This window comes from Engystomops pustulosus, chromosome 7 (assembly GCF_040894005.1).
Source record: "Engystomops pustulosus chromosome 7, aEngPut4.maternal, whole genome shotgun sequence".
NCBI classification, from domain to species: Eukaryota; Metazoa; Chordata; class Amphibia; order Anura; family Leptodactylidae; genus Engystomops; species Engystomops pustulosus.
Window position 1 is genome coordinate 180,401,974 of NC_092417.1, and position 22,064 is coordinate 180,424,037.

A 22,064-nucleotide genomic window follows, 5' to 3' on the forward strand; every position below is an offset into this window, starting at 1 on the left:
CACCCATCCACCTCAGCTCTGCTACATCTGTGCACCTCAGCTCTGCTGCATCTGTCCACCTCAGCTCTGCTGCATCTGTCCACCTCAGCTCTGCTGCAATAGTCCACCTCAGCTCTGCTGCATCTGTCCACCTCAGCTCTGCTGCATCTGTCCACCTCAGCTCTGCTGCATCTGTCCACTTCAGCTCTGCTGCAATAGTCCACCTCAGCTCTGCTACATCTGTCCACCTCAGCTTTGCTGCATCTGTCCACCTCAGCTCTGCTGCAATAGTCCACCTCAGCTCTGCTGCATCTGTCCACTTCAGCTCTGCTGCATCTGACCACCTCAGCTCTGCTGCATCTGTCCACCTCAGCTCTGCTACATCTGTCCACCTCAGCTCTGCTGCATCTGTCCACTTCAGCGCTGCTACATCTGTCCACCTCAGCTCTGCTGCATCTGTCCACCTCAACTCTGCTACATCTGTCCACCTCAGCTCTGCTGCATCTGTCCACCTCTGCTACATCTGTCCACTTCAGCTCTGCTGCATCTGTGCACCTCAGCTCTGCTACATCTGTGCACCTCAGCTCTGCTGCATCTGTCCACCTCAGCTCTGCTGCATCTGTCCACCTCAGCTCTGCTGCATCTGTCCACCACTACTACATCTGTCCACTTCAGCTCTGCTGCATCTGTGCACCTCAGCTCTGCTACATCTGTCCACCTCAGCTCTGCTGTATCTGTCCACCTCAGCTCTGCTACATCTCCATAGGAAGCGGACATTATGCCTCAGCTGTTTAGTGTGTGTCCTGTGGTGCAGCAGAGCCGGATCCTGTGCAGTGAGCGCGTGTGTGTGTGCGGTGCAGGAAGGAAGTCGGACTTCTCTGATTATTTTGTGAATGAGACGGTTTCCGTGGCTCCTCCTCCTGGGATCCGCACAATCTCCTGGAGGGGAATTTTATTCCTGTGAATTATTCGATGGCCCCCAGACACTTCTGCGCTCAGGCCACGAGTTTCTGCAGAACAATCCACACCCTGCAGAGACCTCCCTCCTACTGACGCTATTCAGCTCCTGCTTTCTGTACCTGGGAAAGCTGGGTGATCACTATATGTGCGTGCACTCTCACATGTTCCAAACATTATCAGCTCTGCTTTTCATGAGCCCGGGTGTGTTTCTGGAGCTTCTGGTTATTGTGGGTGCAGTGATCATGAGCGCAATGTTTGTGGGTGCAGTGATCATGAGCAGAATGATTGTGGGTGCAGTGATCATGAGCGCAATGATTGTGGGTGCAGTGATCATGAGCGCAATGATTGTGGGTGCAGTGATCATGAGCGCAATGATTGTGGGTGCAGTGATCATGAGCGCAATAATTGTGGGTGCAGTGATCATGAGCGCAATGATTGTGGGTGCAGTGATCATGAGCAGAATGATTGTGGGTGCAGTGATAATGAGCGCATTGATTGTGGGTGCAGTGATCATGAGCGCAATGATTGTGGGTGCAGTGATCATGAGCGCAATGTTTGTGGGTTCAGTGATCATGAGCAGAATGATTGTGGGTGCAGTGATCATGAGTGCAATGATTGTGGGTGCAGTGATCATGAGTGCAATGATTGTGGGTGCAGTGATCATGAGCGCAATGATTGTGGGTGCAGTGATCATGAGCGCATTGATTGTGGGTGCAGTGATCATGAGTGCATTGATTGTGGGTGCAGTGATCATGGATGCAATGATTGTGGGTGCAGTGATCATGGATGCAATGATTGTGGGTGCAGTGATCATGAGCGCAAAGATTGTGGGTGCAGTGATCATGGATGCAATGATTGTGGGTGCAGTGATCATGAGTGCAATGATTGTGGGTGCAGTGATCATGAGCAGAATGATTGTGGGTGCAGTGATCATGAGCGCAATGTTTGTGGGTGCAGTGATCATGAGTGCAATGATTGTGGGTGCAGTGATCATGAGCGCATTGATTGTGGGTGCAGTGATCATGAGCGCAATGATTGTGGGTGCAGTGATCATGAGCGCAGTGATTGTGGGTGCAGTGATCATGAGCGCAATGATTGTGGGTGCAGTGATCATGTATGCAATGATTGTGGGTGCAGTGATCATGAGCGCAATGATTGTGGGTGCAGTGATCATGAGCGCAATGATTGTGGGTGCAGTGATCATGAGTGCAATGATTGTGGGTGCAGTGATCATGAGCGCAATGATTGTGGGTGCAGTGATCATGAGTGCAATGATTGTGGGTGCAGTGATCATGAGTGCAATGATTGTGGGTGCAGTGATCATGAGTGCAATGATTGTGGGTGCAGTGATCATGAGCGCAATGATTGTGGGTGCAGTGATCATGAGCGCCATGATTGTGGGTGCAGTGATCATGTATGCAATGATTGTGGGTGCAGTGATCATGAGCGCAATGATTGTGGGTGCAGTGATCATGAGCAGAATGATTGTGGGTGCAGTGATCATGTATGCAATGATTGTGGGTGCAGTGATCATGAGCGCAATGATTGTGGGTGCAGTGTTCATGAGCAGAATGATTGTGGGTGCAGTGATCATGAGCGCAATGATTGTGGGTGCAGTGATCATGAGCGCAATGATTGTGGGTGCAGTGATCATGAGCAGAATGATTGTGGGTGCAGTGATCATGAGCAGAATGATTGTGGGTGCAGTGATCATGAGCGCAATGATTGTGGGTGCAGTGATCATGAGCAGAATGATTGTGGGTGCAGTGATCATGTATGCAATGATTGTGGGTGCAGTGATCATGAGCGCAATGATTGTGGGTGCAGTGTTCATGAGCAGAATGATTGTGGGTGCAGTGATCATGAGCGCAATGATTGTGGGTGCAGTGATCATGAGCGCAATGATTGTGGGTGCAGTGATCATGAGCAGAATGATTGTGGGTGCAGTGATCATGAGCAGAATGTTTGTGGGTGCAGTGATCATGAGCAGAATGATTGTGGGTGCAGTGATCATGAGCGTAATGATTGTGGGTGCAGTGCAGGGGTGTAAATACAGGGGTAGCAGCCACTATGGGGCCCACAGTGTCAGGGGGCCCATCATTCATCCTGACAGAATGGGGGATGTGCTCCATTATATACATATTATGCTGCACATTGTACATATGTGATATATGTGCTGTATATGTGTGTGTGTAGCTGTGATGTGTATATACTGTATGTGTGTATATGTGATGTGTATTAATGTATGTGTATGAGTGTAGTCTGCATTTGGGAAGGGGCCCCGAGTTTGCTATGGGGCCCTGGTTGTCCTAGTTTGGCCCCTGGTGCAGTGATCAGACCTTCATACTGTGTCCTATCAGGTTGGATTCTCGCTCCGTTCTGCGGCTCATCTGCTGCGTGTGAACATCCCCTTAAAGATCCATTCATGAGATTGGATCACATGACGGCGGCCGCTTATCTCACGCTGATTGTTCTAGATTGTTTATTTCCTGCCGGGGGACAATCGGGTTGTGTTCCTCCTGTTTGCTCCATTACCTGGGGATCAGTCGTCAAGGTCACAGCGAGGATAAAGCAGCGGCTGATGGAGGTCACTGGCGGATGGGTTTGGGGTCCGTGTTCTGGTCCCTTTTGGGTGATCCGTAGAGTCCTATGATGACCTTAGGGGTCCTGTGTCTGGAGCTGTAATCCCCCCCCCCCCTACAATGGTCGCCATCTTTGTAGTGACCCTATAATGGTCGCCATCTTTGTAGTGACCCTATAATGGTCGCCATCTTTGTAGTGACCCTATAATGGTCGCCATCTTTGTAGTGACCCTATAATGGTCGCCATCTTTGTAGTGACCCTATAATGGTCGCCATCTTTGTAGTGACCCTACAATGGTCGCCATCTTTGTAGTGACCCTATAATGGTCGCCATCTTTGTAGTGACCCTATAATGGTCGCCATCTTTGTAGTGACCCTATAATGGTCGCCATCTTTGTAGTGACCCTATAATAGTCGCCATCTTTGTAGTGACCCTATAATGGTCGCCATCTTTGTAGTGACCCTACAATGGTCGCCATCTTTGTAGTGACCCTATAATGGTCGCCATCTTTGTAGTGACCCTATAATAGTCGCCATCTTTGTAGTGACCCTATAATGGTCGCCATCTTTGTAGTGACCCTATAATGGTCGCCATCTTTGTAGTGACCCTACAATGGTCGCCATCTTTGTAGTGACCCTATAATGGTCGCCATCTTTGTAGTGACCCTATAATGGTCGCCATCTTTGTAGTGACCCTATAATGGTCGCCATCTTTGTAGTGACCCTATAATGGTCGCCATCTTTGTAGTGACCCTACAATGGTCGCCATCTTTGTAGTGACCCTATAATGGTCGCCATCTTTGTAGTGACCCTATAATGGTCGCCATCTTTGTAGTGACCCTATAATGGTCGCCATCTTTGTAGTGACCCTACAATGGTCGCCATCTTTGTAGTGACCCTATAATGGTCGCCATCTTTGTAGTGACCCTATAATAGTCGCCATCTTTGTAGTGACCCTATAATGGTCGCCATCTTTGTAGTGACCCTATAATGGTCGCCATCTTTGTAGTGACCCTACAATGGTCGCCATCTTTGTAGTGACCCTATAATGGTCGCCATCTTTGTAGTGACCCTATAATGGTCGCCATCTTTGTAGTGACCCTATAATGGTCGCCATCTTTGTAGTGACCCTATAATGGTCGCCATCTTTGTAGTGACCCTATAATGGTCGCCATCTTTGTAGTGACCCTATAATGGTCGCCATCTTTGTAGTGACCCTATAATGGTCGCCATCTTTGTAGTGACCCTACAATGGTCGCCATCTTTGTAGTGACCCTATAATGGTCGCCATCTTTGTATTGACCCTATAATGGTCGCCATCTTTGTAGTGACCCTATAATGGTCGCCATCTTTGTAGTGACCCTATAATGGTCGCCATCTTTGTAGTGACCCTATAATGGTCGCCATCTTTGTATTGACCCTATAATGGTCGCCATCTTTGTAGTGACCCTATAATGGTCGCCATCTTTGTAGTGACCCTATAATGGTCGCCATCTTTGTAGTGACCCTATAATGGTCGCCATCTTTGTAGTGACCCTATAATGGTCGCCATCTTTGTATTGACCCTATAATGGTCGCCATCTTTGTAGTGACCCTATAATGGTCGCCATCTTTGTAGTGACCCTATAATGGTCGCCATCTTTGTAGTGACCCTATAATGGTCGCCATCTTTGTAGTGACCCTATAATGGTCGCCATCTTTGTAGTGACCCTATAATGGTCGCCATCTTTGTAGTGACCCTATAATGGTCGCCATCTTTGTAGTGACCCTATAATGGTCGCCATCTTTGTAGTGACCCTATAATAGTCGCCATCTTTGTAGTGACCCTATAATGGTCGCCATCTTTGTAGTGACCCTATAATGGTCGCCATCTTTGTAGTGACCCTATAATGGTCGCCATCTTTGTAGTGACCCTATAATGGTCGCCATCTTTGTAGTGACCCTATAATGGTCGCCATCTTTGTAGTGACCCTATAATGGTCGCCATCTTTGTAGTGACCCTATAATGGTCGCCATCTTTGTAGTGACCCTATAATGGTCGCCATCTTTGTAGTGACCCTATAATGGTCGCCATCTTTGTAGTGACCCTATAATGGTCGCCATCTTTGTAGTGACCCTATAATAGTCGCCATCTTTGTAGTGACCCTATAATGGTCGCCATCTTTGTAGTGACCCTATAATGGTCGCCATCTTTGTATGACCCTATAATAGTCGCCATCTTTGTAGTGACCCTACAATGGTCGCCATCTTTGTAGTGACCCTATAATGGTCGCCATCTTTGTAGTGACCCTATAATGGTCGCCATCTTTGTAGTGACCCTATAATGGTCGCCATCTTTGTAGTGACCCTACAATGGTCGCCATCTTTGTGGAGACCTTATGTCCAGCTCTGTCTTAACCCTAACCTCGCCTGTAGTCCATTGCTAAACCACAAATACGTGACCCGGCCGCTCATTTCCATTGAGTTTATTGGTTGGGGCCATTTTGGATTACAGTCACATGACATATGTATGGAGATGGTTGGGTCTGGGATGGTTCTGGAGACCCCCAGGCCCGGGTAATGATGACGGGGATGGGTGCAGTCCTTGTAGGACGAGTCTCTGGGATTAGTTATCAGGTCGGGTTATCAGGGTGTGAGTCCTGCAGCCTCCCCCCACCCCCTGGTGTGTGGTCACACATTACAATGATGAAGGGAACTCCCTGTAATGGAGGGGCCGTTCTAGGAACACTCATCACTAGCGGCCGCCAATGGCAGAGCAGATCTGTTACCAGGCAGATCTCACAGGGGAACCTCCAGCAAGAAACAGGCTCAGCACAAGTCTACAAAGTCTGAGGAAGGGGCCAGCCATGCGGCTTGTGGCTGTTTACATAGCAAGATAGGAGTGGTGCAAAGAGCTGACACATACACCAGGGGTGGTGGGCATGCGGAGCCTGGTGCATGAGGCGGGGGGCACTGCAGAGCCTGGTGCATGAGGTGGGGGGCACTGCAGAGCCTGGTGCATGAGGCGGGGGGCACTGCAGAGCCTGGTGCATGAGGTGGGGGGCACGGCGGAGCCTGGTGCATGAGGTGGGGGGCACGGCGGAGCCTGGTGCATGAGGTGGGGGGCATGCAGAGCCTGGTGCATGAGGTGGGGGGCACTGCAGAGCCTGGTGCATGAGGTGGGGGGCATGCGGCGTCTGGTGCATGAGGTGGGGGGCACTGCAGAGCCTGGTGCATGAGGCGGGGGGCACTGCAGAGCCTGGTGCATGAGGTGGGGGACACAGCGAAGCCTGGTGCATGAGGTGGGGGCACGCCGAACCTGGTGCATGAGGTGGGGGGAACGGTGGAGCCTGGTACATGAGTCGGGGGGGGGGGGGGGGAGGGGGGGCGCGGTGGAGCCTGGTACACGAGTCTGGGGGGAACCATGGAGCCTGGTGCATGAGGCGGGGGGCACGGCGGAGCCTGGTGCATATAGAGGGGGGTACAGAGGAGCCTGGTTAATTATGCGGGGGGCATGCAGAGCTTGGTGCATATAGAGGGGGGTACAGAGGAGCCAGCTTAATTATGCAGGGGGCATGCGGAGCCTGGTGCATATAGAGGGGGGCACAGAGGGGCCAGGTTAATTATGCGGGGGGCATGCGGAGCCTGGTGCATATAGAGGGGGGTACAGAGGGGCCAGGTTAATTATGCGGGGGGCATGCGGAGCCTGGTGCATATAGAGGGGGGTACAGAGGAGCCTGGTTAATTATGCGGGGGCATGCGGAGCCTGGTGCATATAGAGGGGGGTACAGAGGGGCCAGGTTAATTATGCGGGGGGCATGCGGAGCCTGGTGCATATAGAGGGGGGCACAGAGGGGCCAGGTTAATTATGCGGGGGGCATGCAGAGCCTGGTGCATATAGAGGGGGGCACAGAGGGGCCAGGTTAATTATGCGGGGGGCATGCAGAGCCTGGTGCATATAGAGGGGGGCACAGAGGGGCCAGGTTAATTATGCGGGGGGCATGCGGAGCCTGGTGCATATAGAGGGGGGCACAGAGGGGCCAGGTTAATTATGCGGGGGGCATGCGGAGCCTGGTGCATATAGAGGGGGGTACAGAGGAGCCAGGTTAATTATGCGGGGGGCATGCGGAGCCTGGTGCATATAGAGGGGGGCACAGAGGGGCCTGGTTAATTATGCGGGGGGCATGCGGAGCCTGGTGCATATAGAGGGGGGCACAGAGGAGCCTGGTTAATTATGCGGGGGGCATGCGGAGCCTGGTGCATATAGAGGGGGGCACAGAGGAGCCAGGTTAATTATGCGGGGGGCATGCAGAGCCTGGTGCATATAGAGGGGGGTACAGAGGGGCCTGGTTAATTATGCGGGGGGCATGTGGAGCCTGGTGCATATAGAGGGGGGCACAGAGGGGCCTGGTTAATTATGCGGGGGGCATGCGGAGCCTGGTGCATATAGAGGGGGGCACAGAGGGGCCTGGTTAATTATGCGGGGGGCATGCGGAGCCTGGTGCATATAGAGGGGGGTACAGAGGAGCCAGGTTAATTATGCGGGGGGCATGCGGAGCCTGGTGCATATAGAGGGGGGCACAGAGGAGCCTGGTTAATTATGCGGGGGGCATGCGGAGCCTGGTGCATATAGAGGGGGGTACAGAGGAGCCTGGTTAATTATGCGGGGGGCATGCGGAGCCTGGTGCATATAGAGGGGGGCACAGAGGGGCCAGGTTAATTATGCGGGGGGCATGCGGAGCCTGGTGCATATAGAGGGGGGTACAGAGGAGCCTGGTTAATTATGCGGGGGGCATGCGGAGCCTGGTGCATATAGAGGGGGGCACAGAGGAGCCTGGTTAATTATGCGGGGGGCATGCGGAGCCTGGTGCATATAGAGGGGGGCACAGGGGAGCCAGGTTAATTATGCGGGGGGCATGCGGAGCCTGGTGCATATAGAGGGGGGCACAGAGGGGCCTGGTTAATTATGCGGGGGGCATGCGGAGCCTGGTGCATATAGAGGGGGGCACAGAGGAGCCAGGTTAATTATGCGGGGGGCATGCGGAGCCTGGTGCATATAGAGGGGGGCACAGAGGGGCCAGGTTAATTATGCGGGGGGCATGCGGAGCCTGGTGCATATAGAGGGGGGTACAGAGGAGCCTGGTTAATTATGCGGGGGGCATGCGGAGCCTGGTGCATATAGAGGGGGGTACAGAGGAGCCTGGTTAATTATGCGGGGGGCATGCGGAGCCTGGTTCATATAGAGGGGGGCACAGAGGGGCCAGGTTAATTATGCGGGGGGCATGCGGAGCCTGGTGCATATAGAGGGGGGTACAGAGGAGCCAGGTTAATTATGCGGGGGGCATGCGGAGCCTGGTGCATATAGAGGGGGGCACAGAGGAGCCTGGTTAATTATGCGGGGGGCATGCGGAGCCTGGTGCATATAGAGGGGGGCACAGAGGAGCCTGGTTAATTATGCGGGGGGCATGCGGAGCCTGGTGCATATAGAGGGGGGTACAGAGGAGCCAGGTTAATTATGCGGGGGGCATGCGGAGCCTGGTGCATATAGAGGGGGGCACAGAGGGGCCTGGTTAATTATGCGGGGGGCATGCGGAGCCTGGTGCATATAGAGGGGGGCACAGAGGGGCCAGGTTAATTATGCGGGGGGCATGCGGAGCCTGGTGCATATAGAGGGGGGTACAGAGGAGCCTGGTTAATTATGCGGGGGGCATGCGGAGCCTGGTGCATATAGAGGGGGGTACAGAGGAGCCTGGTTAATTATGCGGGGGGCATGCGGAGCCTGGTGCATATAGAGGGGGGCACAGAGGAGCCAGGTTAATTATGCGGGGGGCATGCGGAGCCTGGTGCATATAGAGGGGGGCACAGAGGGGCCAGGTTAATTATGCGGGGGGCATGCGGAGCCTGGTGCATATAGAGGGGGGTACAGAGGAGCCTGGTTAATTATGCGGGGGGCATGCGGAGCCTGGTGCATATAGAGGGGGGTACAGAGGAGCCTGGTTAATTATGCGGGGGGCATGCGGAGCCTGGTGCATATAGAGGGGGGCACAGAGGGGCCAGGTTAATTATGCGGGGGGCATGCGGAGCCTGGTGCATATAGAGGGGGGTACAGAGGAGCCAGGTTAATTATGCGGGGGGCATGCGGAGCCTGGTGCATATAGAGGGGGGCACAGAGGAGCCTGGTTAATTATGCGGGGGGCATGCGGAGCCTGGTGCATATAGAGGGGGGTACAGAGGAGCCAGGTTAATTATGCGGGGGGCATGCGGAGCCTGGTGCATGAGCTACAATGTGGCCTAAAGTGAAATAATAACGGTTTATAATGTTATTATATCCGTAGGGATCCAGCACTGGAAGCCCCGCTCCACCACAATAGGGGTCCACTCAGGGTCCCCCCTAATCCGGAAGTTACACAGATATAGCATTCCCAGCCGTTTGGCTGCCTCAGGCTGAGGAGTACTTGATAGTTGTGCCCCGTTACAGATTTTACAGCGGGCCTAGGGGCTTCATGTCTGTGGCCGTGTATTACTCGCCCTCAGTGCGGCCATAGACGCCTCGTAAGAGAATAGAGAATCATTTCTCACTTATAAATGTGCGGCCATCTTCATACAAGCCGGACATAACAACCAATCACAGCTCAGCTTTCATTTCTGAAACTGCTCTGTGAAAATGGAAGCTGTGCTGTGATTGGTTGCTTGGGGCAACAGCAGAGTTTACTGTTAGGCGGCTTATAAATGGGGCCTAAATATCTTTTAAGGCCGTTACAGCAGTCACACCCCAGCCGGGCCGCCCCAATATCAGAGCTGCATGATATGTGGAGGCCCTGGAGCCTGGTAATGTCCTTCCAGTCTCAATCATGGTGCAGCCTCAGTGCAATGTCTATGGCGGCCTCATATATGGGGCCACATTTATCACTTTTGTGCGCCTAAGTGTAGTAGTTGCGCCTAAATTCTGGCGCACTGTTTTGCCAGAATTATCACAAGCTACAACCATCTGTGATAAGTGTATTTTCTGCCTCTTATTAATCACTTTACTTTAACACAGTTTAGGCGCAATGTTAGATTCTACACGGGGGACACTTGTTTGTAGTATCTGCAAGCTTCTGCAAACTTGTGCAAACTTCTCTTGCTCTTGCTGTGAGCTCAGGGTTTTGCAGAATATTTTGTAAATAGAAGGTGATGAACTGTAAATAGAGTCTGCAGCTCCTGCCTGTAATGTATCTAATTGTATCTATTATATGTTCCAGTGTCTGTAATGTATCTATTATATGTTCTAGTGTCTGCAGTGTATCTAATGTATCTATTATATGTTCCAGTGTCTGTAATGTATCTATTATATGTTCTAGTGTCTGCAGTGTATCTAATGTATCTATTATATGTTCCAGTGTCTGTAATGTATCTATTATATGTTCTAGTGTCTGCAGTGTATCTAATGTATCTATTATATGTTCTAGTGTCTGCAGAGTATCTAATGTATCTATTATATGTTCTAGTGTCTGTAGTGTATCTAATGTATCTATTATATGTTCCAGTGTCTGTAATGTATCTAATGTATCTATTATATGTTCTAGTGTCTGCAGTGTATGTAATGTATCTATTATATGTTCTAGTGTCTGCAGTGTATCTAATGTATCTATTATATGTTCCAGTGTCTGTAATGTATCTATTATATGTTCTAGTGTCTGCAGTGTATCTAATGTATCTATTATATGTTCCAGTGTCTGCAGTGTCTGTAATGTATCTATTATATGTTCTAGTGTCTGCAGTGTATCTAATGTATCTATTATATGTTCCAGTGTCTGTAATGTATCTATTATATGTTCTAGTGTCTGCAGTGTCTGTAATGTATCTATTATATGTTCTAGTGTCTGCAGTGTATCTAATGTATCTATTATATGTTCCAGTGTCTGTAATGTATCTATTATATGTTCTAGTGTCTGCAGTGTATCTAATGTATCTATTATATGTTCCAGTGTCTGTAATGTATCTATTATATGTTCTAGTGTCTGCAGTGTATCTAATGTATCTATTATATGTTCTAGTGTCTGCAGAGTATCTAATGTATCTATTATATGTTCTAGTGTCTGTAGTGTATCTAATGTATCTATTATATGTTCCAGTGTCTGTAATGTATCTAATGTATCTATTATATGTTCTAGTGTCTGCAGTGTATGTAATGTATCTATTATATGTTCCAGTGTCTGTAATGTATCTAATGTATCTATTATATGTTCTAGTGTCTGCAGTGTATGTAATGTATCTATTATATGTTCCAGTGTCTGTAATGTATCTAATGTATCTATTATATGTTCTAGTGTCTGCAGTGTATCTAATGTATCTATTATATGTTCTAGTGTCTGCAGTGTATCTATTATATGTTCTAGTGTCTGCAGTGTATCTAATGTATCTATTATATGTTCTAGTGTCTGCAGAGTATCTAATGTATCTATTATATGTTCTAGTGTCTGTAGTGTATCTAATGTATCTATTATATGTTCCAGTGTCTGTAATGTATCTAATGTATCTATTATATGTTCTAGTGTCTGCAGTGTATGTAATGTATCTATTATATGTTCCAGTGTCTGCAGTGTATCTAATGTATCTATTATATGTTCTAGTGTCTGTAATGTATCTAATGTATCTATTATATGTTCCAGTGTCTGTAATGTATCTAATGTATCTATTATATGTTCCAGTGTCTGTAATGTATCTAATGTATCTATTATATGTTCCAGTGTCTGTAATGTATCTAATGTATCTATTATATGTTCTAGTGTCTGCAGTGTATCTAATGTATCTATTATATGTTCTAGTGTCTGTAATGTATCTAATGTATCTATTATATGTTCTAGTGTCTGCAGAGTATCTAATGTATCTATTATATGTTCTAGTGTCTGCAGTGTATCTAATGTATCTATTATATGTTCTAGTGTCTGCAGTGTATCTAATGTATCTATTATATGTTCTAGTGTCTGCAGAGTATCTAATGTATCTATTATATGTTCTAGTGTCTGCAGAGTATCTAATGTATCTATTATATGTACCAGTGTCTGCAGTGTATCTAATGTATCTATTATATGTTCTAGTGTCTGCAGTGTATCTAATGTATCTATTATATGTACTAGTGTCTGCAGAGTATCTAATGTATCTATTATATGTTCCAGTGTCTGCAGTGTATCTAATGTATCTATTATCTGTACTAGTGTCTGCAGTGTATCTAATGTATCTATTATATGTTCCAGTGTCTGTAATGTATCTAATGTATCTATTATCTGTACTAGTGTCTGCAGAGTATCTAATGTATCTATTATATGTTCCAGTGTCTGCAGAGTATCTAATGTATCTATTATATGTTCCAGTGTCTGTAATGTATCTAATGTATCTATTATATGTTCCAGTGTCTGCAGAGTATCTAATGTATCTATTATCTGTACTAGTGTCTGCAGAGTATCTAATGTATCTATTATATGTTCCAGTGTCTGCAGAGTATCTAATGTATCTATTATATGTTCCAGTGTCTGCAATGTATCTAATGTATCTATTATCTGTACTAGTGTCTGCAGAGTATCTAATGTATCTATTATATGTTCCAGTGTCTGCAGTGTATCTAATGTATCTATTATATGTTCCAGTGTCTGTAGTGTATGTAATGTATCTATTATATGTTCTAGTGTCTGTAATGTATCTAATGTATCTATTATATGTTCTAGTGTCTGCAGTGTATCTAATGTATCTATTATATGTTCTAGTGTCTGCAGTGTATCTAATGTATCTTTTATATGTTCTGGTGTCTGCAGAGTATCTAATTGTATCTATTATATGTTCCAGTGTCTGCAGAGTATCTAATGTATCTATTATATGTTCCAGTGTCTGCAGAGTATCTAATGTATCTATTATCTGTACTAGTGTCTGCAGAGTATCTAATGTATCTATTATATGTTCCAGTGTCTGTAGTGTATGTAATGTATCTATTATATGTTCTAGTGTCTGCAGAGTATCTAATGTATCTATTATATGTTCTAGTGTCTGTAATGTATCTAATGTATCTTTTATATGTTCTAGTGTCTGCAGAGTATCTAATGTATCTATTATATGTTCTAGTGTCTGCAGAGTATCTAATGTATCTATTATATGTTCCAGTGTCTGCAGAGTATCTAATGTATCTATTATATGTTCTAGTGTCTGCAGAGTATCTAATGTATCTATTATATGTTCCAGTGTCTGCAGAGTATCTAATGTATCTATTATATGTTCCAGTGTCTGCAGTGTATGTAATGTATCTATTATATGTTCTAGTGTCTGCAGTGTATCTAATGTATCTTTTATATGTTCTAGTGTCTGCAGTGTATCTAATGTATCTATTATATGTTCCAGTGTCTGTAATGTATCTATTATATGTTCTAGTGTCTGCAGTGTATCTAATGTATCTATTATATGTTCTAGTGTCTGTAATGTATCTATTATATGTACCAGTGTCTGCAGTGTATCTAATGTATCTATTATATGTTCTAGTGTCTGAAGTGTATCTAATGTATCTATTAAATGTTCTAGTGTCTGCAGTGTATCCAATGTATCTATTATATGTTCTAGTGTCTGCAGTGTATCTAATGTATCTATTATATGTTCTAGTGTCTGCAGTGTATCTAATGTATCTATTATATGTTCTAGTGTCTGCAGTGTATCCAATGTATCTATTATATGTTCTAGTGTCTGTAGTGTATCTAATGTATCTATCATCTGTTCTAGTGTCTGCAGTGTATGTAATGTATCTATTATATGTTCTAGTGTCTGTAGTGTATCTAATGTATCTATTATATGTACCAGTGTCTGCAGTGTATCTAATGTATCTATTATATGTTCTAGTGTCTGCAGAGTATCTAATGTATCTATTATATGTTCTAGTGTCTGCAGTGTATCTAATGTATCTATTATATGTTCTAGTGTCTGCAGTGTATGTAATGTATCTATTATATGTTCCAGTGTCTGCAGTGTATCTAATGTATCTATTATATGTTCTAGTGTCTGCAGTGTATCTAATGTATCTATTATATGTTCTAGTGTCTGCAGTGTATCTAATGTATCTATTATATGTTCCAGTGTCTGCAGTGTATCTAATGTATCTATTATATGTTCTAGTGTCTGCAGTGTATCTAATGTATCTATTATATGTTCCAGTGTCTGTAATGTATCTAATGTATCTATTATATGTTCTAGTGTCTGCAGTGTATCTCATGTATCTATTATATGTTCTAGTGTCTGCAGTGTATCTAATGTATCTATTATATGTTCCAGTGTCTGCAGTGTATCTAATGTATCTATTATATGTTCCAGTGTCTGCAGTGTATCTAATGTATCTATTATATGTTCCAGTGTCTGCAGTGTATCTAATGTATCTATTATATGTTCCAGTGTCTGCAGTGTATCTAATGTATCTATTATATGTTCCAGTGTCTGTAATGTATCTAATGTATCTATTATATGTTCTAGTGTCTGCAGTGTATCTAATGTATCTATTATATGTTCTAGTGTCTGCAGTGTATCTAATGTATCTATTATATGTTCCAGTGTCTGTAATGTATCTAATGTATCTATTATATGTACCAGTGTCTGCAGTGTATCTAATGTATCTATTATATGTTCTAGTGTCTGCAGTGTATCTAATGTATCTATTATATGTTCTAGTGTCTGCAGTGTATCTAATGTATCTATTATATGTTCCAGTGTCTGTAATGTATCTAATGTATCTATTATATGTTCCAGTGTCTGTAATGTATCTAATGTATCTATTATATGTTCTAGTGTCTGCAGTGTATCTAATGTATCTATTATCTGTATTAGTGTCTGCAGAGTATCTCATGTATCTATTATCTGTATTAGTGTCTGCAGAGTATCTCATGTATCTATTATCTGTTCTAGTGTCTGGCTGAGCTTTGCTGCTAGAAATGAGCTGTTCTGCACAGGGACTCAGTGCTTTCTTCTCAGATAACGCCACCTTCGGGCTGGAGTGTTTTTGCGCCCGTTTTTGCACCTAAATGAAAACGTTGCAAGTGATGAATATCATTAGGCGCAGCAAAACATCTGGATTGGTAAGATAGATGAGGGAAAGCTGCTTATTTTTGCTGCACGGCTAGTTTGGCGCTTATTCGCAAAAATGGCGCCAAAACGGTACGCCTGAATGAAAAGGCGCAAAAACAACAGAAAAAACGAGTGATACATGTGGCCCATGGTCTCTATTTTAACTCTTTAGAGTTTTAGATCAATAAACTGTGATGATCAGACATGTCCATCAGTCTCTCCCCACCCTGTAATGGCAGATAAAAGGGAGCAATAGTCTGCAGAAGGTGTCATGGAGTGTCAGCTCTTGAGCACATAATGGGTGAATGAGTATTTGCTGCATTCCTCCGGGTGCCTCCGCCGCGTCCTTCGTGCTCTTGTTCCCTCTTTGTGGCAGGATTCTCGCGTTGGGTTTGGCCGCGCTGCCGGCGCTGCGCCCTGCATTCTCGCTATTCCTGCTCCTGCTACGACTTGCTGCCCTCAGGTTCTCAGCAAGTTTCCTCCCTGCCGGCAGAACACCAGCCCTGAGATCATAAATGTGACAGACAGACGCCCTGTTACCAGGCAGAACACAAGTCTGGGACACACGTGGCCTCCACTTTTTGGGTCCGTGTCCCTTTTTTGGGTACGGGGGCACAGCCATATAATGTACAAACAGTTGGACGACTGAGATAGGGGTCCCGTGAAGACCCTCATGACCATCTAAAAAATATCTTACATTTCCATAGTTGATAGAAAAAGTCCCGACTGGTCCAGAGAAACTTTATGAAAGTCACATGGGGTGAGTGATTGAGAACTATGCAGGGACCCCATGCAGTGCAGAGACCCCTGTTACACTCACACTTGGTCCAGTGACCCCTATCATAATCACATGCAGTGCAGAGACCCCTATCATACACACATGCAGTGCAGAGACCCCTATCATACACACATGCAGTGCAGAGACCCCTATCATACACACATGAAGTGCAGAGACCCCTATCATACACACATGCAGTGCAGAGACCCCTCTCATACACACATGCAGTGCAGAGACCCCTATCATACACACATGCAGTGCAGAGACCCCTATCTTACACACATGCAGTGCAGAGACCCCTATCTTACACACATGAAGTGCAGAGACCCCTATCATACACACATGCAGTGCAGAGACCCCTCTCATACACACATGCAGTGCAGAGACCCCTATCATACACACATGCAGTGCAGAGACCCCTCTCATACACACATGCAGTGCAGAGACCCCTATCATACACACATGCAGTGCAGAGACCCCTATCATACACACATGCAGTGCAGAGACCCCTATCATACACACATGAAGTGCAGAGACCCCTATCATACACACATGCAGTGCAGAGACCCCTATCATACACACATGCAGTGCAGAGACCCCTATCATACACACATGCAGTGAAGAGACCCCTCTCATACACACATGCAGTGCAGAGACCCCTATCATACACACATGCAGTGCAGAGACCCCTATCATACACACATGCAGTGCAGAGACCCCTCTCATACACACATGCAGTGCAGAGACCCCTATCATACACACATGCAGTGCAGAGACCCCTATCATACACACATGCAGTGCAGAGACCCCTATCATACACACATGAAGTGCAGAGACCCCTATCATACACACATGCAGTGCAGAGACCCCTATCATACACACATGCAGTGCAGAGACCCCTATCATACACACATGCAGTGCAGAGACCCCTATCATACACACATGCAGTGCAGAGACCCCTATCATACACACATGCAGTGCAGAGACCCCTATCATACACACATGCAGTGCAAAGACCCCTATCACACTCCCATGCAGTGCAGAGACCCCTATCACACTCCCATGCAGTGCAGAGACCCCTCTCATACACACATGCAGCGCAGAGACCCCTCTCATACACACATGCAGCGCAGAGACCCCTCTCATACACACATGCAGTGCAGAGACCCCTCTCATACACACATGCAGTGCAGAGACCCCTATCATACACACATGCAGTGCAGAGACCCCTATCATACACACATGAAGTGCAGAGACCCCTATCATACACACATGCAGTGCAGAGACCCCTATCATACACACATGCAGTGCAGAGACCCCTATCATACACACATGAAGTGCAGAGACCCCTATCATACACACATGCAGTGCAGAGACCCCTATCACACTCCCATGCAGTGCAGAGACCCCTATCATACACACATGCAGTGCAGAGACCCCTATCATACACACATGAAGTGCAGAGACCCCTATCATACACACATGCAGTGCAGAGACCCCTATCACACTCCCATGCAGTGCAGAGACCCCTATCATACACACATGCAGTGCAGAGACCCCTATCACACTCCCATGCAGTGCAGAGACCCCTAGGGCAGAGCTGTCATATAAGTGACACTACAACTCTCAGCGGAGCCGGGCAGAGCTGCCATATAAGTGACACTACAACTCTCAGCGGAGCCGGGCAGAGCTGCCATAGAAGTGACACTACAACTCTCAGCGGAGCCGGGCAGAGCTGCCATAGAAGTGACACTACAACTCTCAGCGGAGCCGGGCAGAGCTGCCATAGAAGTGACACTACAACTCTCAGCGGAGCCGGGCAGAGCTGCCATAGAAGTGACACTACAACTCTCAGCGGAGCCGGGCAGAGCTGCCATAGAAGTGACACTACAACTCTCAGCGGAGCCGGGCAGAGCTGCGGTCACTATCCCTCTGATTACAGGAGCTCCACATTCCTGGGATTCCTGCCTCTCCTCTGCCTGAAGTTCACATGGACACTTCCTCCAACCTCCAAGAGGGGGCAGCAGTGAGTCCAGGAGCCCATGGAGGGGAGCACTCCCAGACATGAAATAAGGGGAGATGGGGTCTCACTGCTTATGTCACTGTTCACACTGAACCCTCATTGTTTATCAGCAGCGACATAAGGAAATGTGTCCCTGCAAGATAAAAGAGGGAAGCGAGAGAAGGGTGGAGCTGCCCAATCATCCGCTGACACACTGTGACAACACTGCAGAGCAAAACAATACGGACTGCAGATAGAAGGATAGAGACAGACTTGTAATATACAGATATAAGAGGATTTATATACATGTAACATATAGATATAAGAGGATATATACACGTAATATACAGATAAAAGGGGATACATACATGTAATATACAGATATAATGGAATATATACATGTAACATATAGATATAAGAGGATATATACATGTAATATACAGATATCATGGAATATATACATGATATATACAGTATACACAGATAGGTGATATATACATATATAGATATAAGGGGATTTATACATACAATATACAGATATAATGGAATATATACATGTAACATATAGATATAAGAGGATATATACACGTAATATACAGATAAAAGGGGATACATACATGTAATATACAGATATAATGGAATATATACATGTAACATATAGATATAAGAGGATTTATATACATGTAACATATAGATATAAGAGGATATATACATGTAACATATAGATATAAGAGGATATATACATGTAATATACAGATATTATGGAATATATACATGATATATACAGTATACACAGATAAGAGGTGATATATACATATATAGATATAAGGGGATTTATACATACAATATACAGATATAATGGAATATATACATGAAATATACAGATATAGAAGGTGATATATATATACAGATAAAAGGGGATACATACATGTAATATACAGATATAAGAGCATATACATACATATAGTATACAGTATACAGATATATATATATATAATAGAATATACAATACATCGATTATACTTTTATCAAGTTCATATGACATAGTGCTCTATAGGGAATAACTAATATGGATAGATCCAGGCAACTTCCTTAAAAATAAATCTACCTTTAAAATTATGCTAATGAGTCTGCAGGGCCAATGGAGGTGTTACCAGAGCCCCTCCAGGCTGTAGCTTCACAGGCTGTTACAATGGCTCCCCGCTGCTCCCTAAGCAGTTCCCCCCTCCCTCTACCTGATGTAATCTCACACAGTGGGGTAAATTTCATATCTGCACAGTGTAACAGCCTGTGAAGATACAACACAAAGGGGCTTTGGTAACCCTACCCCCCCCCTCTCCCCCAGAACCTTTCTCGCTCATTAGCAGAATTATAAAGATTCATTTTAGAAGGAAGGAGGCCATGGATAATAAATTTATAAGCAGATCCCACAGTCCCGGTGCCTGGATCTAGGAGTAATGTCCCTGGTTATCAGGATGGATTCTGTTCTATATAATACTGGGGTCACACACTGATGGTCCTGGTATAAATGGGGCAAAAAGAATCAAAAAGAAACATACAATCCCTCTGCAACACAGGGGAGGACGCACGAGTCACTTCTATAAGCAGTTACTTTGTAATCAGTGAAATCACTAGAAAGGCCAATAATGTATCAATAATGTATCAATAATGTATCAATATCACAATCACCAGTCACATTCCAGGGAATACGATGAACTTACTGCACGTGGATTATAGACCTGAAGTTATAGATAATATTATAGGGGACAACATCAAGCAGTTTGGACCGTAAAAAAAATAGAATCTTATTATAGACGGATCAGGCGAGTTCTGTGCAGCGCTGCGGAATATGTGTGCGCTATACACATAAAGGAATTATTATTATTAAGATTATTACTGTTATTATTATCATCATCATTATTATTATTATTACTACTGTTATTATTATTATCATTATTATTATTATTACTACTGTTATTATTATTATCATTATTATTATTATTACTGTTATTATTATCATTATTATTATTATTGTTTATATTATTATTGTTATTGTTGTTATTATTATTGTTTATATTATTATTATTATTATTATTATTACTGTTATTATTACCGTATTATCATTATTATTATTATTATTATTATTATTACTGTTATTATTATTATCATTATTATTATTACTGTTATTATTATTATTATTATTATTATTGTTTATATTATTATTATTGTTATTGTTGTTATTATTATTGTTTATATTATTATTATTATTATTATTATTATTATTATTGTTATTACCCAGCAGTGTCCACAAACTGTATTACCCAGACAAGTATTGGGAACTATCAGCTGCTGAGGAGAGAGAGATCATCCGCGTAATACCGCTATATGGTGCATTAATAACACCACCAACCAGTACATAAATAATACTGTCATATAGTTCAGAAATAATAGGGCGTACACAGTGATACTATACAAGTAATGCCGCCATATAATGCGTAAATCATTCAGAAGCGCAACATGTTATATCCTGAACAATTACCGCCATGTAGTGCACAAGTCATACAGCCTTACAGAGCAGAAATAAAACCTTCATATACAACACACATGATAACAGCCTATAGCACAGAAATAATACTGCAACCAGCAGGACAGTGATATAAGATCCTCCTCCAGGGTATAATGGATTCTTACCAGATATAAGGCAATCGCATGTCCTCACACTGCTGTTCCCCTAGCACTTACCTGCTCCTAAGCTCTGCTATACTACAGTGCAGTGTACTTCATTCCCAAAATATTAATACATACACAAAGGTCTGATTACACGTCTCTCCAGGGACAATACATAACACTGGCTGCAGAGAGCACAGAGCACAGCAGTGTGAGGTCTGATTATACATCTCTCCAGGGACAGTACATAACACTGGCTGCAGAGAGTACAGAGCACAGCAGTGTGAGGTCTGATTACACATCTCTCCAGGGACAATACATAACACTGGCTGCAGAGAGCACAGAGCACAGCAGTGTGAGGTCTGATTACACATCTCTCCAGGGACAATACATAACACTGGCTGCAGAGAGCACAGAGCACAGCAGTGTGAGGTCTGATTACACATCTCTCCAGGGACAATACATAACACTGGCTGCAGAGAGTACAGAGCACAGCAGTGTGAGGTCTGATTACACATCTCTCCAGGGACAGTACATAACACTGGCTGCAGAGAGCACAGAGCACAGCAGTGTGAGGTCTGATTACACGTCTCTCCAGGGACAATACATAACACTGGCTGCAGAGAGCACAGAGCACAGCAGTGTAAGGTCTGATTACACATCTCTCCAGGGACAATACATAACACTGGCTGCAGAGAGCACAGAGCACAGCAGTGTGAGGTCTGATTACACATCTCTCCAGGGACAATACATAACACTGGCTGCAGAGAGCACAGAGCACAGCAGTGTGAGGTCTGATTACACATCTCTCCAGGGACAATACATAACACTGGCTGCAGAGAGCACAGAGCACAGCAGTGTGAGGTCTGATTACACATCTCTCCAGGGACAATTCATAACACTGGCTGCAGAGAGCACAGAGCACAGCAGTGTGAGGTCTGATTACACATCTCTCCAGGGACAATACATAACACTGGCTGCAGAGAGCACAGAGCACAGCAGTGTGAGGTCTGATTACACATCTCTCCAGGGACAATACATAACACTG